Source organism: Haemorhous mexicanus, chromosome 1, assembly GCF_027477595.1.
Source record: "Haemorhous mexicanus isolate bHaeMex1 chromosome 1, bHaeMex1.pri, whole genome shotgun sequence".
Taxonomy (NCBI): domain Eukaryota; kingdom Metazoa; phylum Chordata; class Aves; order Passeriformes; family Fringillidae; genus Haemorhous; species Haemorhous mexicanus.
Genome location: NC_082341.1, coordinates 64670810 through 64688873, shown reverse-complemented (window position 1 = coordinate 64688873; position 18064 = coordinate 64670810). Strand labels below are relative to the sequence as shown.

The 18064-nt window shown below is 43.1% G+C and overlaps 1 long non-coding RNA gene across 1 annotated transcript in view; it reads left to right on the top strand.

Annotated features, from left to right (window-relative positions):
* The window catches only part of LOC132325436 (uncharacterized), a 111966-nt gene that overhangs the window by 66263 nt on the left and 27639 nt on the right, over nt 1–18064 (top strand). Inside the window, exon 2 of the long non-coding RNA XR_009485946.1 lies at nt 6919–7039. This is a non-coding gene — a long non-coding RNA (uncharacterized LOC132325436). The remainder of the gene's footprint in view (nt 1–6918; nt 7040–18064) is intronic.

The following is an 18064-nucleotide window of genomic DNA, read 5'->3' as shown; positions in this document are numbered from 1 at the left end:
TGGTTATAAGCTGCATAGAGAAGGACCTGGGAGAGAAAGCAAGAGAAAATATGAGGATAGCAAGGAACTGGACAAGAAGTGGAAGTGGGGAGCCGTCCTCCTAGGTGAGGTGTTTTTCAGAGCAGGGGAGACAAGCAACCACTAGGAATGGCATTGAGATACAGCTTGTCCTACCCTGGGACATCGCAAGGTGTTTTCCAGCTCTGTCTCCTGTGATTACACAATGTCTGTGTTGGTGAAAGCTGCAGGAATGATACCACGTTTGCAGAAAGCATGGGACAGAGGATCAACTGGTCATGCCACACTATGTCTGTGTTGATGCTCATGAGAGTTTTTCCACTGACAGCCAGCAAATACAGCACCTCAACTCTTTTCTTAGAATTGTAGAACTGCATTTTGGTGTTGTGCTTTGTGATGATTGAAAAAAATAAATGGAATTATGCCATCACAAGAATGCCCTTGAGCCTGCTGGCGATTCCCAGAGCTTTCTTCCACACACAGTAGTCTTGCATTCTCCTGAGGAGCCTTTGTTGCAGTGCTGCTTTTCCCTTCAGTCTCTCTGAGTAGGTAAAAATATTTGTTCTGCACATCATCCAGGTTACTGTGACGGGTCTTTTGGTAGATGTTGTGGTGCCAATAGAAAGAAGTGCTTTAGGTAATGGGGTATGTACTGGGAAACAAGCATTGCTAACAACACTCTGCAGAAACAGGCAGCTTGGATGCATTTTGAAAAGGTAGGGGAATTCAATTTCATGGACACAGGCTGTTCTCTGCCAGCTGATCTTACTACCTCAGGATGGTGCTGGTCATCCTTCTTTTACTAGAATGGATGGCACCTCCCTTGTCAGCAAATTCCACTAAAGCAGTAGCTGCTATTGAAGAGAAATGTGCCATGAGCACAGTGATTCTCCAAGCTCAATCCAACAATGAGCATGACTTCACTTAGAGAAAGGTAGTCCTGAAGAGATCCTCTCTAGTTCCCAGAACAATACACGGTGATACTAATGCATTACCCAAGCTGTACCAGCTTCAGCAGATTGGCAGCAGCTTTCCAGCCTGAATGGCTGTTCCCAGACTATCTGACCCAGATGGAGCCAAAAACTAACAGACAAAAGAAGATGAAGCCTCTTTGGTTTAAGCTCTGAATGCAGTGTGTCTGGTCTTCATCTCAGCACGGCACAGGGGGGATTGAAAGTGCCTTTTCAAGCCAGTCTCTCCATCTTGTACTAATACAGGAAGGAAAAAACACATCCATTTTAGAAATTGCCTCTCACTCAATGTGGTAGTATCCAAGTGTGTTTGTGAAACCACTTCAGAATTACACTTAAACAAAAGGATAAAAAATTCCTCCTTCAGTAGTGCCTGAACAGATCAGCCTGTCTGATATTGTTACAGCATAAGGGCAGTGAGAGAAGTGTTTTGACGAACAAATCACTTACCAGGAAAAATGGTCTATTTTCTTGAAACTAGCACAATTTATAATTTCTATATACATTCTTTTTGTTATTTCCCAATGTATTAAAAGCAAACTAGCCATTGCCATTAGCATCTTTGAGATTTTAAAGTAAATTGCTATGGTCACCATAGGGATTTCTTCTATTTTTTTTTTTTTTTAATTTGTTTTAATACACTTCATTTATTGAAAAAAAAAATCACACTTGTATTATCTTGTAGTGTCACATGACTACAAATATTTGACCAGTTTTGGGGTCGAACCTGAATGTTTTCTCATTTTAGATATTTGTGTGTCTCAATGATATGAAAATTAAAGTTGAAAATATGGTGAAGACTTAGGGTGACTCCTAGAAAAGCTGATGCTATTAAATATGAAGAATGATATGAAGAATGATGTTGAATATGTGTACCTTGGTGTTCCTTCGGGATCCTCTGCCTCCCAAATTTTGCAGCTCAGCTTTTTTACTACCCCACAAGCTGCAGGGCTTCCCTCAGGGAGCCAGCAAGATGCAGTCAGTTTCAATACATCCTGTAAGAGCCACAAAGTCCGGAGTGTCTCTGGGGGTGCGGGATAGCTGAAGAGGGTCTGGTCAGGGACACTGATGTCTGAGAGTATTTTTTAAGACTGTTGTGAGGCAGACAGAGAAAATCTGTAAGATGATATTGAGAAGGAAATTTATGTGTACCAGGGAGATAGCTCCTGAGAGGGAAGGAAGAGGAAAGATGCAGGAAAAGCATTTTCCAGAGCAAGGGGAAAAAGAGGATGTTGGGGTAAGAGGAGAGAAAAATAACCTCAGTGGTTTTATTTTTGGGGCAGTAATCTTGGAGCTGGAGTCTCGTGATATTTTAAGTAAGTTGTTTTGAAATTGTTTACCGTTGCAACATTGCTTCTATTCAGCTTGAAAATCAGGGATGGTGGATGGCCAAAGACCACTTCTATCAACTATCATGTTTGATCACTGGCCACTTGGGTACTGAAAAGTAAATGAGAGAAATTCTACATCCTTTTACTTTTAAATTTTTTTTTACACTCCCAAGGGCCACAAATGGCGGGAAAGTATATGCCTTCAGTCTTAAAAACTGAGGGAAAGTTCCCAAGGGCAAGCCATGGAGTGACTCCAGGAATGACCACATTGCTGGATGAGGGGAAAAAACAGCCTGTAATGGTACAGCCTAGCAGAGCTGTGCTCCATTCTTTGAGCCCACCACAGCACCTCCCCACACCAGCAGCTGATAACCTCGACTGCTCATACAGCAAGGATTGATTTTTGCTCTTTTTTTTTTTTTTAATGAACCTCTCAAGCATTGATAAATTTTATTCAGTCTTCTACAATGTGAACAGAGTGTGAAATTCTACATTGCTGCACAGTGGAAAGGGAACAGCACTGTCTTGTAATGTACTTATTTGTCTCCATGAGGGATTGCTGCCAAGTTTCTGTGAATACACTTTTTTTGGCTGCCCTTAAATGAGCAAGAATGCTGACAATTTATTCCCACAACACCCAAAACTTTTTTTTCTGTTTTTTTCTGACATTCAAACACACACATAAAAACATGTATACACATGTGCAAAACTTTACCAGAATTAAAACCACTTTTTTTTTTTGTGATCACAGCATCTTATTTTCTACAGCCTCAGAAAATGCATGGAGATAGCTAAATTATAAGTTTACTCAAGTGTTTGGGATTTTTTATATCTCCGTAATGGTAAAATAGTTGCCATTCTGACAGACAAAAACCAAACATGAGAAATATGATACATATCTTCTGCAGCTTTATTAAGACTCTTTCTGAGATGCAGGAAAAAAGAAGGGAGAATGGTTAAGTCTGACATTCAAGAAGTAGGCAAAAGTTCACATTCCAAAGCTGCAGTAGTTTTTAATTAAAAGAAAAGCAAATAAAAATGACAGATTAAATGTTCCTTGCATCTTTATAAATCTGCTGTTCTCCAAAGATGGCCAGGCACTTGCTTGGAGTGTGTACACATGAGTAAGTGAGCGTGTGCGTGTTATATCTACTTCTACGAGCAGGACATATTTCCAGCAGTGGCAGGTAGTAGAAATGATGAGTACAAGATGGGAAAAGGCTTTGGTGATGAATGATCAAATTTTCAGAAACATCTCACCTCATTTGATTTGTTCATAAAATCCATTACAAGAATAAATAGTATTTTCCTACCTCAGGCATTCTGCGGTTTTTGGTCACAGGATGATGGTTTTCTGCTCTATCTGAAGTTGGAGGTTTGATGTTTTTTTTGTTAAATAGTATGTCATCAGAAAAAAATACCTGCATTTTTTTTGAAAAAACATTGTGGCATTGGGAAGGCGACAGCATCATCAAACAGTCAGCAGTAGTGTATAGGTAAGGAATTTGTATGAAGAGCTTTCTAGCTGGAACGATCTATTTAATAGCCAGGATTGGGAGAACCAGAGTGAAAGAGCCAAAGGAATGATTGTGCTGATATAAACATTTCTCCTGTCATTTTTCTTCCTCTGAAAACAAGAGCTTCTTGAATAGCCAGCACTGTCCATTTCCATCAGCTTTGGTGGGGTGGAGGTGGAAGCTTGGACTCACAACCAGGAAAAATCTCTGAGGCTTGCAGAGTCAGAATCGCTATGCAGTTTCCTGCAAATATTTCTTTACAGTTTAATCCCAGAAAGTATTTTCTGCTGCTACTACTGTTATTGGCTACTCGTTTTTCAACAGCATTCATTCCTTGTGAAGTAATAAAGAAAACATGTTTTTATTGTCTTTGCTGGCCTCCAAAGGCAAGTGGGTTTGAGAGACCACTTTTCCACGTGGGCTTGTGGGGCATTTAGTGAGGTTTTTTGTCCTTGCATATAGCATATCATTGAATGTAGCAGCACTTCTGAGTGACTGAGCCTGGGGACAGGTTTTCTTAGGATGAAACTAGTGGACATTAGTCTTTGCAAGGAAAACCCAGGCCCAGTGAGAGCAGAGTACACCATGATCCCTTAGGAACCCCAGACTTTGTGGCAGAGAGCTAAGCAGGTAATATAGGTGCAACCACAGTGAATGACATTTGCATTAATTGCAAGTGTTAATGATTAGGCCACAGAGACTCACAAATAATTAGGGTTATTAATGTATGTAATGGCTTACAGAGCTGGGAGCCATTATCAGAGGCTAAAATACAGTTTTTATGGTATTGCAGTAGGGAAGTTTTTGTGGCTCTTGGATCACTCAGGTGCTATGGCTTTTCCTTCTCAATCTTAGTAAAATTAGCAATTAGCAACCTTTCCAGGTTCTCTGACATGAGAATTTTCATGCAGCACAACTGAGGCATAGGTTCCTGCAGAATCTTCAGGAAGTCGTGCTTGTGTGCTTCTCTTCCCAGGGCCAACAGGAAAAGTGGGATTCTCAGCCGTGTGCCTTCCATGGATACTCAGAGAGGCCCTCTGCCATGCTGTGGTTCAGAGGGTGTCCCTGCAGATGGTGCAGCATTCTGTCTGACAGCGTGCCACCTGAAGTCATGTTGGAGTTCAGGTTAGTCTCTCCCATCTGAGAGTGCACCAGGGGCAATAGGCAGGGGCCAGACTCTGCCTCCCTCCCATAAGAATTTTGTGCAAACGTAGCCTCTGCAAAGATGCCATGTCCCATGACTTGTGCCTGCTGCCAGAAACCACGCTGTGGATGCAAACCTCTCACCCTATCTGGCTGCTTATGGTGTTGTGTGCATGAAATGGTGAGAACTGCCTGGCACAGTGCAGCCCCTGTCTCAGCTCTGAGCTCTGTATTTCTGCTCCCCATTAGGTGCATTGAACTTTTTGCTGGAGGGCTGTGCCCGCTGGTCCAGAATGGGCAACTTTCTTTGCCTGGCAAGCTCTTGTGGCACCAAGAGTTTGTTCCCCCAGAGGATCTGACTGGATGTTTTGCTGCTGGTACTGATCACCCTCTGCTCCCTTGGCAAGCATAGGTTAGCCCTCCCAACATTTGTTGATCAACTCCTCTGCCTTACGTACATTAAAAATTCTTCTACAATTTCACAGTGCCTTCATATTCTTGTCTGCTTTAAAACAAAATTTTCTTCAGATTGTTTTCCAATTTGCAACGAAGCATTGTTCTAAATCTTTTCCACTTACAGGTTTCCAGAGAGTTTAATCTCTATTGTGGGTTTTACTGCTTTATTATCTTCATAGATACTTGTTTAATTCTTCTGACGACTAGAACCATATGCTCTGTGGTTGTCACTGAGATGGGGAGTCTGAGAGAGGTTAAAAGTGCACGTTAAAAATACAATTTTTCACAGGTTGCATTGGGAAAAAACACTATTGATCTTCTGTCGGCCATTTGGGCTTTTTATGTGTAGTTCTGTTTAAAATGCCTTCAAGGAAGTCCTTTGAGAATGAAATTTTAGGTCATGAAAGACAGAAAGGCTGAGAACTCAAAAAATTAAAATCCTTTGTTTTTTAAGAGTGCAGCATGCCTCTTGAGCGAGGCTGGTAGCAATGTAGATTTCCTTCTGCCCTCCCAGAGAGGTACTGAACTGGAAGTAACTGTGCACTGCTCAGGGGACATTGTGCCAAAGGTGGGTCAAGCCCTGTCCTCTGTGGTGAGCCTCCGAGCAGGAGTAGTGGGGAGGATGGGTCAGGCTGGATCAAGTTGTTCAGTAGTCTGAACCACCCAGCTTATTTGGAGGAGGCAGCAGCAAATTCCTCAAACAAGTCCTGCCTCTGCAGTTTCTCAGGCTTGGCCCAGGGTAGGTCTTTTGGCTGTTCCCACACATCCCTTATGAGTGACAGGCAAAAGGACACTCCAGGAAGGCTGAACTCTGCCGCTGCCATTTGGGCGTCGTGCTATTGTCTAGATTAAAAATAATCAGCTGCACTCTCAGCTGTCTGAGTTAAATACTTTAAATTTTATTGCAAGTGGGTTGACTTGAAGTATTTGGACACCATGCTCTCCATGCTGAAGGAGCTGAACTTCCCTCTTCTCCTTTCTTAGCTTACTTTTTGGCAGTCGATTGCAGAAAACACATCTGCTACCCTTGGCAACTAAAGGCACCTTCGTTTTCAGATAGATTCTGTGTAAATACCAAACAAAACATATATTATAGATGCTTGGCTTGGATCTAGTAAAAAATTTGCTTTCTAAGTTGCTTTCTTCTTCTCTGGTTTGTGCAGGCGTAAGGGCATTTCTGCTACGCTATGAACGACTTTCCACCGACATAGTATTTTCCTATCTAATTGAGGTCTAGTGGCCACCATCCAGCTTACCCTCCTTCTGAGGGCATATAGCCTGCAAAAACACAATCTGAGGGAGCACTGCTGCTGGTTTTTGCCACAAAACCAGAAGGGAATAAACCCCATTCCACCTCAACTTCAGTGGAGCTGTGTCAGGCCTCACGTGCATTTCCTCACTTCACCAAATGTGATAGGTATGCTAAGCAAATAATTGCCATGAGTTGATTGCTTCATAAATTTTGTCCTTCCTCTCCTTCAGGTTTTGGTCTGCTTGTAAGCAAGCTGGGATTTTGTCAGCTGTCCCCAGTACCCCTCTGAAGGATTCTTTGTCTGCAGAGCTGCTGGGTGCCTGTCAGGCTGGTGGAGACAGAGGTTGTGTGGTATGTTTCTGTCCTCTGAGTGGACTTCTAGAATCTTTTTTCTGGGATAAATATTTGGGTTTGCAGTTTTGAAAATGGCTTACCACAAATATTTGCCTAAAATTTGCCAGTGCAGGGAATGTTTCTTCAGCAAACACATTTACCAGTGTGCTTTCAGTCTGTAAACACCACTGAGGTGTGAACACAGTCAAAATGAATTAATTTTTAATGCAAATCATTATTAATATAAAATAATTTGGAGAAGGCTGGAATCAGCTTTTTGTCTTCTGTTTTGGGGAAGACTCATCAGTCCAAATGCAGACAGGCTCTGTGCAAGCCTGTACCTTTTGGGGTTGGGGCTGAAAAGAGGAGTGTGCTTTTGGAGTTCAAGCTGCAGTGACATCTGCCATCCCCCATTCGGAGAGCTGAACGGGGTCCCTGTGTGTGCTATGAACCAGCCCATTGAGCCTGTCCGGGCATGAATGATGAATCATGGCACTCAGAAGGTCCTTGCAGGTGTCCTGGTGACCAACATTTTTTGTGGGGTCAAGGGAAGATGGGAAATGGATGCTCTTGTTTTACTGAGCCTCAGTAGAGGTGGTGCTCAGTGGGGCTGGGAACCCCCACTGAAATCCCCACTTGTTGGGACTCAACCTGATCCTGTGGTTATGTAGCCCAGGAGAAACAGGCAAGCTGAAGAATAGAGGCTTTGTCTTCTTTTTGCTGAGGTAGCAGCTCCTGGCTAGGCTAGTAAGTGCAACCCCTTGTGTTTTGAGCCGCCACTTTGGTGTACTTCCATCCCTGTTGAAGTTCTATCCAATTTGGTGGTAGGGCACCTTATCATGGGATCAGTTTTCCATTTCAGGTTCTCCTGCCCTCCTTGGTGCAGAAGTGCTGCCCTGGATTTGGTTCTCTAAGATGTGGCAACTTTGGAAGGAGAGCAGATGCTGTGGTGGCATCTACTCTCTGCCTCTGTCTCCCCAGCTGGGGTCAGCCTCTGCTGGAACACACCACCTCGCTGTGCCCTCGCCGGGCCTGGGATTGGGGAAAGGACACTTTGCTTGAAGGACTGGTGTTGGCAGTCTGCAGCAAGTCTGTGGCTTGATAATTATGGATTCCCACTCCAGTATTAGAGCTAATTTGCAAGCTCTAGAGAAGTGATGGCTTGGCAGAGGGGAGATGTCATTATTCTTATTAGCACCGGTAGTTTAGACCAAACCCTCTGTCCTCACGCTCCACGAGAGTCTGCAGATTTTCAATCGAGAAATGTGTGGCCCAAGTTTGGGTAAAACATTTATTGTTAGGCTGAGCAAGATTATTTCATGGCCAGGAACACGAGCAAGAAATCTTATTTTCATTCTAGGGCTCTTGGAAGGTTGTCAGGGTTTCTGAATATAATCAAACTCCTGTCTTATTAAAGGTCCTTTTCTTCATCAGTACATTGTCCACTAGCAAGGTGGGAGGCTCAGTCACTGATGCCAGAGCAGACTGAGGACTTCTTGTAGGGAAGCTAATTATATTTTGCCTTTTATTTTTTTTTCTTCTTTCATTGCAGAAAGACAGAATACTTGTGAATAAATTGGGAAAGGGGAGGGTGAGGAGAACTCAGAATTCATTAATATTCATACTTAGCCACAAGTACACAGGAAAGGTGACAAGGAGCTGGCTGCCCAGAAACCTATGCACCTTGGCACTAGATAGAAAATTGAATTTAATTATAGTTACCTTTAGCTCAGCACCTAATGAGCATGTTTGAAATAATGGAGGGTTGCTGTATAATAGAAGATCCAGGACTCAAACAGAAAATGCAAACCTTCCCTCCTTCTTCCCTGCTCTGCTGAATTTAAAATAATTCTGCCAAGGCCCATGAGACCAAGTAGATTTCTATTCTTTTTTCTTAGTGATTATCACAGAAAATCATCCAGAAAAAAAAAAAATCAAATAATATGGTCAGTAGGGAGGAACAAACACATTTTAATGGGGAATAAAAGAATGGAGACTTATTCCATTCTCACTTTGCCTAGTGAGCACTGCTAGGGTCTTGAGGTCTTTGTTTTTTTTCTTTTTTTCCTCTCATATCATGCTGTTTTATCCCTTCTCTGATAGCTCTTAGGGCTTTTTTTATCCTTTATCTTATTTTCTGGTAGACTACTATCCATAGAGTTTACTACCTTGTTGCTAGGGGAGAAAGAAGCCAAGGAGATTTCTTTCACACACATTTCCTAGGGCTGCTTCAGAATGTTGGTTCTCACCAGCAACTTTAAAACCCAGACCCAAATCCTTCACTGTAGCACACAGACACAGGCTGGGATGGAAGCTAGTGGAGATGCTCCAAATAAATTTATGTGAGTTTAGGGGAAGGCAGAATGTGGTTCGTACTTGGCTGTTTGTCTAATACTTTTGCCTTGCTGAAATAAGAGTTGAACAAAGCATTTGAAGCTGCTTTTAGCCTTACAGCAAGGACCTGATGTTTGTAAGCACAAGCCCAGCTGATATTACTTCCATTTTGGTAGCCAAGGTAGGAAAGTGAGCATCACGAATTATCCCTCATATTTTTATCACAAGCTGAAATTAGGCTTTTCACAGTCCAGTCATGAGCTGGCTGAGTTAATGACCTAGCAAAACATAGCATTTATCTTTAAGTGTTACCAAATTTCTTCCACTGTTACCAAATCTTAAAAGGTTCACCCGGAAATGACACCATGCAAGCTGGCAGGATGGAGGGCAGATGGCATGGGTACCAAGCTGTGAAATGATGGTCACAACCTGGCCCTGAAGCTCTCAAGTTTAGCCTAGGTCTCTCTCAGCTTCTATTTTTTTATTGAGAAAGGGCCATGTTTGTTTCTTTCCTGGCTCTGTTCCAAGGTGCATTTGGTAAATCTTGGGAGAAAGAGAAAATCATACAGTTTTCCATTTGGTCTCTCTCCTCTTTGGTTCTTTGTTTGGAGAGACTGGGCTAATGGTTCATGTTGCCTAAATATCCCTACACTCCTAGCAGACAGATAACACTGGTGCTTGAGAGATTCTTGAGATAGATCTCTTATGGACACATGGTAGTTTCTACACCACATGTTTTCTCCTTCCTGCTTCTTTAGCATGCTTTTGGTGATTTGTTTGTTTGCATGAATTACTCTCAGCTTCAGAGCACATCCATATCTTTTATTTCTTATTTCCTTAATTGGGGATTTTTTTTCTGCTCCTGCTCTTTTTGGATTCATATTGCTTTATTAGCAACATTACAGTCTATTTTGGGTGATTTAGAACAGAACAGATAGAAATGCATAAATATTATTCCCTGGAAAACAAGCAAGCCTAGATATGCCTCAAACACATTTTAAAACATTTTAAACCCTTATTCACAAACAATTTGTGTAGCTGACTACTGGGCAAACATAAATCCCTAAATCCTTCTTTTCCTTTATTTTGATCAGCATTGCTTTGTCTTTTTTCTGCTTTTCTTGTCAGCTTCTGTCTAAGGGGCGGTAGGTGCCACCATGCTTTAAAAATCTTGTTATTTTGCTTGTTTAGGTACCTGCATACCACAGCAAATTTTTGCCTCAGTTGCCACTTATTTTTTGACTGAAAACAGTCTTTAATTATGATCAAGACAGAAACCTTCTATGTGTGTCTGTCTTTAAAGGCACAATAGATGCCTTGGCTGGACGCTGCTGCCACTGTGCTATCTTCTGCTTATTAGAGTCCAGCCCCTCACTAAGCTGTCAGGCGAGCAGAGGAGATGCAGAGTGACAGGCATTTCTGAGTACACTTCATGGATATGCCAGAGCCCCAAAGTGAGTCATGAGGTGTGACGGGCATCCACAGTTTTTCACCGATATGTGGAGCTTGAAAAGCTGCAAGATGGTTTTCTTTGGGCAAAAGAGCTGCCATCCCCAGAGCCGTGATCCAGGCACTGAAGGTGCTGTCTCGTTGGTCCTGCAGGGAAGGAGATGCTGTTGTGCAGGCTGGAAATGGCACAGCCCAGTCAGGAGAGAGTTATGGGAAAATTTCCTTTGGCTTCTTGGTCTCTCACGTGTAACTGTCATGGCCATTGTGATACCTTGTGATGTGCAGTGAGCATTGCTGCGTTTTGCTTGGGGAATGAGAAGGGATGTCCTTTGCCTGCTGTCTGGATTGTCAGTAAATGTGGTCTGAGGAAGTGTGGGGAAAGGGAGAAATACAGAGTCTGTGCAAATGTGAGTGGATTTATTTTTCTATACTCCCTTTGCATAGACTCCCTTGGGGAAAAGGGAGTCAATGAACTAGCACATCTCCTGAGGGACTGAAGACATATTTCCAGTCAAAAAATTCTGTTTTTCAATGAAATGCATGTCAGAAATATTTTGCTTTCACTGAAGTATGTGGCAAAAAAATATTTTTTAATTATTTTTTTTCCCAGTGAAAATACAGCAATTTTGTGGGGGAATAAGTAGGCTTAGCTCTATTAGTAATACTATTTTCTGTCAAGAAGCTAATTCATCTTAATGGAAAAATTATAATCAAGCGTGGGAAAAGAAGCACTTTTCTAGGCAGCGATCCTGTCACCTGTAGAGAAGAGATTTGGGATCTGGAGTGGTTTGCTTCTATTTTGAGCTTTAATGCTAATATTTTCAGGCTCCTCAAGTCAGCCTCATGCTGTGCGGGCATGCACAGCTGGAGCATTATGAAAAATAAATAAAAAGATATTTCTAATAGAATAGCCAGAGCTGGTAAAAGTGGCTTCACCTGCTCTGCTGAGAGGTTTGTGATGCGATGCTCCCCTGTGGCAACAGACACGCACCCGTCCTTGCCCTCATCTGTAGCACTTCGTGCACTTCCTTTGAAATGCAATTCCTTTATGCCAGCTCTATCTTTATCAATCAGGGTGGCACGATAAAGTGTGAACACTGAGATAATAAAGGGAATTTAGATTGCTGCTGCCATGATACCCGCTGGCTGATCCTGAGCTGCTGTGTAGGAGCCTGTGGGAGGATGCAGGGAGGTGTCCCTGCAACAGCATAGATGGAGTATCAGATTGCACCAGGCGTGAGAATAACTGTATGTACAGAATGTATCCAACCCTCAGGCACATATCCATATGTTTGGAAGCTGGTGGGTGTTTTTTAAAGTTACTCTTTCAAAGATATCCACACAGGTGGCTAGCAAGCGTTTTTTAGATGGCACAGCATGAATGTTGAAGCAATCTGACTGCTCGTGGGTGAGGAATAAAAGGAGAAGCAGTGCTGGGTGTCCAGGATTTTCTGGATAATGGTTATTTGCCTTAAGAAAGAAAGGACTATTTTTTTCCATTTAGCTTTGGGAGAATGCAGAAGGCTGTGCGGAGGCTGACAGCAGCCTCTTGTTTCAGAGAAAACAAAAACCCCATCAGGTAGAGACCCTTTAGAAAAACAAACCAAACCCTGTTTTGGTGACGTGATTTTTTTTTTTTTTAATGATATTTCATGCCTGTGTGCAAAGTAGGTTTCTTTTAGTCCTTCAAGGGAAATAATAAAATAAAGAACTCCAGGTGTGTGTGTGGGAAGGCAGTGTTTCGGTTTTGAGGTGGGTTAGTTTTATTTTTTTTTATGATGAAAATATATTCTGAGGCCAGAATGTGCCATTGTAGAACAACTCTGTGACGAGCCACAGGCTCACCAAAGGCACAGTCCTGCTCCACTTCCTGACAGGATGATGAGAGATTTCCCCTATGTCCAACCAGATTCTCTGGGTTTGCTTTCTTCCTTCCGTATCACTGAAAGGCTGGCTTGTCATATGGGCAGTCACTTAGAGGACAGCAGCTGTTGCTGGGCATGTTCAAATGCAGCTGAAAGGATATTGAAGCCACTTTCAGTCCACAGCTGTCTCTAGGCCTAAATTTGCTCAATGCAGAGACAGCAATAAACAGCAAGTGAAGCTGGGTCACTAACTGTAAAAGAGGTTTCCTAGGGACATATTGTTTTGAGGACCCTTTTCTTCTAAAAGCAGCTACTGAACTGAAGGAAACACACCCTTTATTTCTGAACAGTTGCTGAGAATAAAAGGACTGTCAGAAAAAAACCCAGCCTAATTCATTTTCCACCTCTAATCCAGAAGCTCCTGAAGCCGTGTAGAAAACAGAATTTCTTCAGACCATCCCATGACTTCTCCAACATGTTTCCAGCATGAACACTCTCACAGCAACTTTTTGTGGCATCTACAAGATTTGTGCCAGTGCTCACTGAGGAAAGCAATCCCAAAGTAGATTTGCTGGCTCATTAGCTGCGAGTCTGTAAGGACATGAGTGACGTACGAGAGAAGTTAATTAAAAGAGCTATTGTTGGGAGGATGGAATGAATGCTGGTGGTCATACAGGGTGGGAGTAGGACCCAGGTAATATTCACATAACAGATATATATCTGCCTGGGCCAAGTAGCAGCAGAACCACCATGGCTAGGAAATGAAGCTTCACCACAGGAAGCTAGGAAAACAACAGGATCAAGACTTTGACTCAAAATGCTGACATGGATCCCTCACCAAGCTGACCTGCACCAAGCACATCTGTGTATTGGGAAGGGAGAGCTGTAGAGATCCTGATATTTTAACCTGAAGCTCTTTGTAAGTCAGTCTGACCAGCACTTGTCTGTAAAGACAGCAATTGTCTATCACAATTTGCTTCAAATGAAATTGAAACTCAAGGAAAATTAGAACAGCCACACTGATATCATCTGACTAAAAACCTGACTAACTGACTGCAAAAAAGGTTAAAAACACAGCAAAAAAGCCCCATCACAAACACCTGGTTTTCTGTTGAAAAGCTGTGGGCTCCATGGGAAATCTTGGAAATGACTGACTAATGCTCCAGGTCCTTCATCTGTCAACTCTTCATGGCTGCTCTCTGTGGTGGCCAAAGATGGTGGCCCTTGGAGCAACTCTCCATTTCCAAATTTACAACCTCAGGCTATTAAACTATAGTGTGTGTGGGTGGTCTTTAAAAATCCTTACTGAAGCCACACCTCATGCAAGCACACACACGTGTTCACCTGCGTGCCTCATGGACTGTGCACCGTTTTTCCATCCTATGTTTTTGGTCATTTTGGGAATACCTTCCCTGGTGGGCTCTGGCTCATTCTATTCTTTTGCCATCTCTGAGCGGCGTTTACACTGCATTATGCTGAGAAGCCCCTTAAATCTTCACATGCCCCCTCCTGTGCGCAGGCAGACAGTCCGGCATTATCCAGCTCCGTGGTGAGGATGTTCACATCTCTTTTCATTAGTGATGTGCAATGTAAAAGGCTTGCCTTGACTTTCTTGAAGACGGCAGTAATGAAGCTCTGAAGAAATAGTCAGGGGAACGGAGCTAATTAAAATGCAGCAGGGTGTAGAAGTAAAGGTAGCAGCAGCTCGCTATGCCGTGTCTCTGGCAATCAGCAGTCCCTAGTTTACCCACACTAATTGACAGGAGACGCAGTGCTACTGAGTGTGCACACAGCCAGCGTTAATGGAGTCAGCACACGCTGCTCTTCCTGCCTGACTTGTCTCATTATCGACCTTGAACTGGCAAAGGTCACTTGATGGTGCTGCTTTCATCAAGATGACAGGTGTCTGAAGATCTTCTCTTTGTAGTATAATAATTTGGCAGTTGTCTTTTCCTGTACGTGAATTAGTGATCTGATCCCGAAGAGATGACAGATAAGAAAGACCGGCTTACAGTGGTGAGGAGCTGGCCTGTTGTGTGTTTGAAAAAAATAACAGGTACCAAATGTCCTGGAGGAAGGAAACAAAAGTATATTGCATAATTCCCCCTGGAGAAGATAGTGCCTGAAGAAGCAAACAGGCAAATTTTCACAAGTGGAAATGCAGTCAGTCCACTGTTAAAAATCAGCAGCTTGTTTGAGCTGATGATGAGCACCAGGTGCACCGCTGGCACTCAGCAAATACCTAATAATAATAATAACAATAGCTGGGGCACCTGACACCTGCAGTAAGCCGTGAGTGACAGTGTTCTTGGGGAGATGTCTCATCTGAAGGCAATGCTGTCTCCAGGAGATGCATCATTATAACATGCTGCACCCGGGCTGCGTCTCATGTGCCCTCCTTTTTTTATTCTATTACAGATAGTCTCAGCAAAGACACTGAAGATTAACAGAAATGCTTCTGCCATCTTCCCCCTCAAATCTACAAAACCAGCATTTTTGAGCATTTTTAATGAAAACCAATGCTTTGATTTTCTGAGAGATGATCCACAGTCTCCTGTTCTCTGGTTAATAGGTTGCTGAAGCCTAAGCTTGCATCTCCTTTCCTTTCCCACAACCACTTGTGCAAGATGTGTGTAAAAGTGTTGTGTGCTGTCATAGCATTTGGCCAATTGCTTGTGGTAAATGGGGTAAATCAGGGCCTAGACCTGGGAGGAGTCTATATTCCCCAGTAGAGCAGACAGAAAAGTGCTCCTTGTTGAAGAGCTGAGGGGAAATCCTTGTGGCAACTGACTTGTTGGCAGCGCCGCACTGCGTTTTTCTTGGCTGAGGCAGGGAGGATGAATGTCAGTGTGAGCCCAGATACACAAAGCAGCACCTGCAAAGGGACTCCTTCAAAGAGGTCCCTGCTACCTCATCTCAGTGTTGAGGCTTTAGCCCCACTTGCTGGCTCATGGGCAGCTCTCTAGTCCTGCTCTGGCCCTACTAAGGGCAGTGGGAGGTGCTGGCCCCCAACGTGCTGTGCATTTCTTGAGGAAGATCATAGGATCATAGAAAGGCCAGGAGCAAGTCCACCTTTCACTAGACCAAGTCACTCAAATCTCCATTCAGCCTGGCCTTGAATGTGGATGGGGCAGCCACAGCTTTTCTGGGCCACCCGTGCCAGTGCCTTATCATTCTCAGAGTAAAAAATTTCTTCCTAATATCTAATCTAAACCAACTCTCAGTTTGAAGCCATGCCCCCTTTTCCTATCACTCCATACCCTTGTAAATAGACTCACCTTGTTTCTTGCAGGCTCCCTTCAGGTACTGGAAGATCACAATTATTTTACCCTGGAGCCTTCTCTTATCCAGGCTGAATAAACACAATTCTCTGAGTCTTTCCTCATAGGAAAGGTGTTCCATCCCTCTGATCAACTTTGTGACCTTCTCTGGACTTGCTCCAACAGGTCCACATCCTTCCTGTGCTGGAGGCCCCAGAGCTGGATGCAGCAGGGCATGTGCTGCAGGAGTAGAGGAGCAGAATCCTGTCCCTTGCCCTGATGGCCATGCTGCTTTGAAAGCAGCCCAGGCTCTGATTGGCTTGTGGGGTTATTGCAATCCTCACCAGCGCTGGGGAGGGGAGAGCAAACCAAGCAGAGCTTTTTGTTCTTTGTACCTGCAGTTTCCCAGAATATTTTAAAAATATCTTTTTCTGAAAGTGAATGCTCTTTGCTGGCATAATTACCAGAATACTTCATTTATCTGTGATTATAAGAAACTGAAGTATTGTCTGGGGAACAAAATACTCTGTAACTTGAAAACGATTTATAGCAGCTCTCTTTAAAAAGATGTGTGAAAATAAAATGCCGGGCAATGTGATGTCTGTGTGGCTGCAGTCCAGCTGTAAAGGTAAAAGACCAGGAGATTTTTACCAGGGCAAGCCCAAGGGCACCAATGAGATCATTCTTTAAATAGAAGAATATTTTTGTTATTGAGCCTTCCCAGTCAGACAGGTTTTTTCAGCTGCCTCTGTGTGACTGTCAAGGGTATGGGATGCTGCTGATCTGTGTCTTCCCAGCACCTGGTGCTGCAGCAGCCCTCAGTCCCCCCCTCACACACACACACACACACACACACACACACAGAGTCCCCTGGCATTCAGAGGGCCTGTTTGCACTGCCCTCAGCACTACATCCACTCTACCATGTCAGATTGCACTCTCCTTTGGGGACACGAGAGCAAATCTCCACCTTTGTGCCAGGTTGTGAAAGCAATTGTAAAATAAATGTTAAATGAAAAAAAAAAACCCAAAAAACGTGTTGCCTAAGTGCATACTGAGATCAATAAAATATGCAAGAATGGACTCCTGCTGTTCAGGGCTGCAGCAGTCTCTAACCTAGAGCAGGAGTCCTGGAGGAGCACGTAGGGGCTGCTCTAAGTGACAGCTGATAGGAATCCTACATTAAAGCAACAGGTAGGGCTCATATGTTTGCACCCAGAGGTCTCATGTTCAGGTGCCAGCTACGAGAGTACTCTCAGGAGGCCTCTGTCTGAAAGGGCAGTGATAAAAGAAAGAAACAGTGATAAAGAAAATTCTAGCAATTATGGTTTTATGCCTGGGTTAAGTCCTTTGAGCAATGGGTCATTTCTTGTTTTGCAGAAGAAGCTCTATTCCCTTTCTTCCCAAACAAAGAGATAACCAATTATAAACATGGTGAAAAATAAAGGTAGTGACCATTTTTCTTCTGCTGGGGAAAGAGAGATGCTCCTATCCAAACCAAAGACAAATGAGATGGATTTATGAATAGTTTCTTCTAATATCAAAAAGCTCAGCTTATGCTGCTGAAACCAATAACAACATGGTGGGACAAGAATTCCTCTCTTCTACTGATAGAAAGGGAGCACTAATATGCAAATGGGAAATATAACATGAAAACTATGACAAATATATTGTGTTTGCCTGATAGATCAACCTTGGTTCCTGCTATTTCCCAGACTCTCTCTTTAATTACAGAAAATAAAAAAGAAAAAGTATTAATTAAAAAGAAAAAAAGTACAGGAAAACACACCACACAACTATTATAGGTGCTTCCTTGTCATCTCTGTTGGGAAGGATTGCCTAGGTCCCAAACATTGATACTCTGTGAACGGCAGTTTGCATGTTCCAGAATTGGGGCACCACTAGAAATTTCTAAGGATGAAAGAATTTGATTTAAAGTGAAGGAATCTAGGAATATTTGTGGCTCACAGGAGTCTTTGTGTTAAGAGCGTTTGTGTCAGTGATTTGAAATCTGAAGTGTTTTGTCCCTGTCCTTCCTCTGTGTGTGTATGTCCTGGAAGGGAAGTCAGGACTGAAAAGCAAAGTGGCCTCTGATATGACAGCTTTCCTACAGGGTGTCAGGAGAGGTGTTCTGAG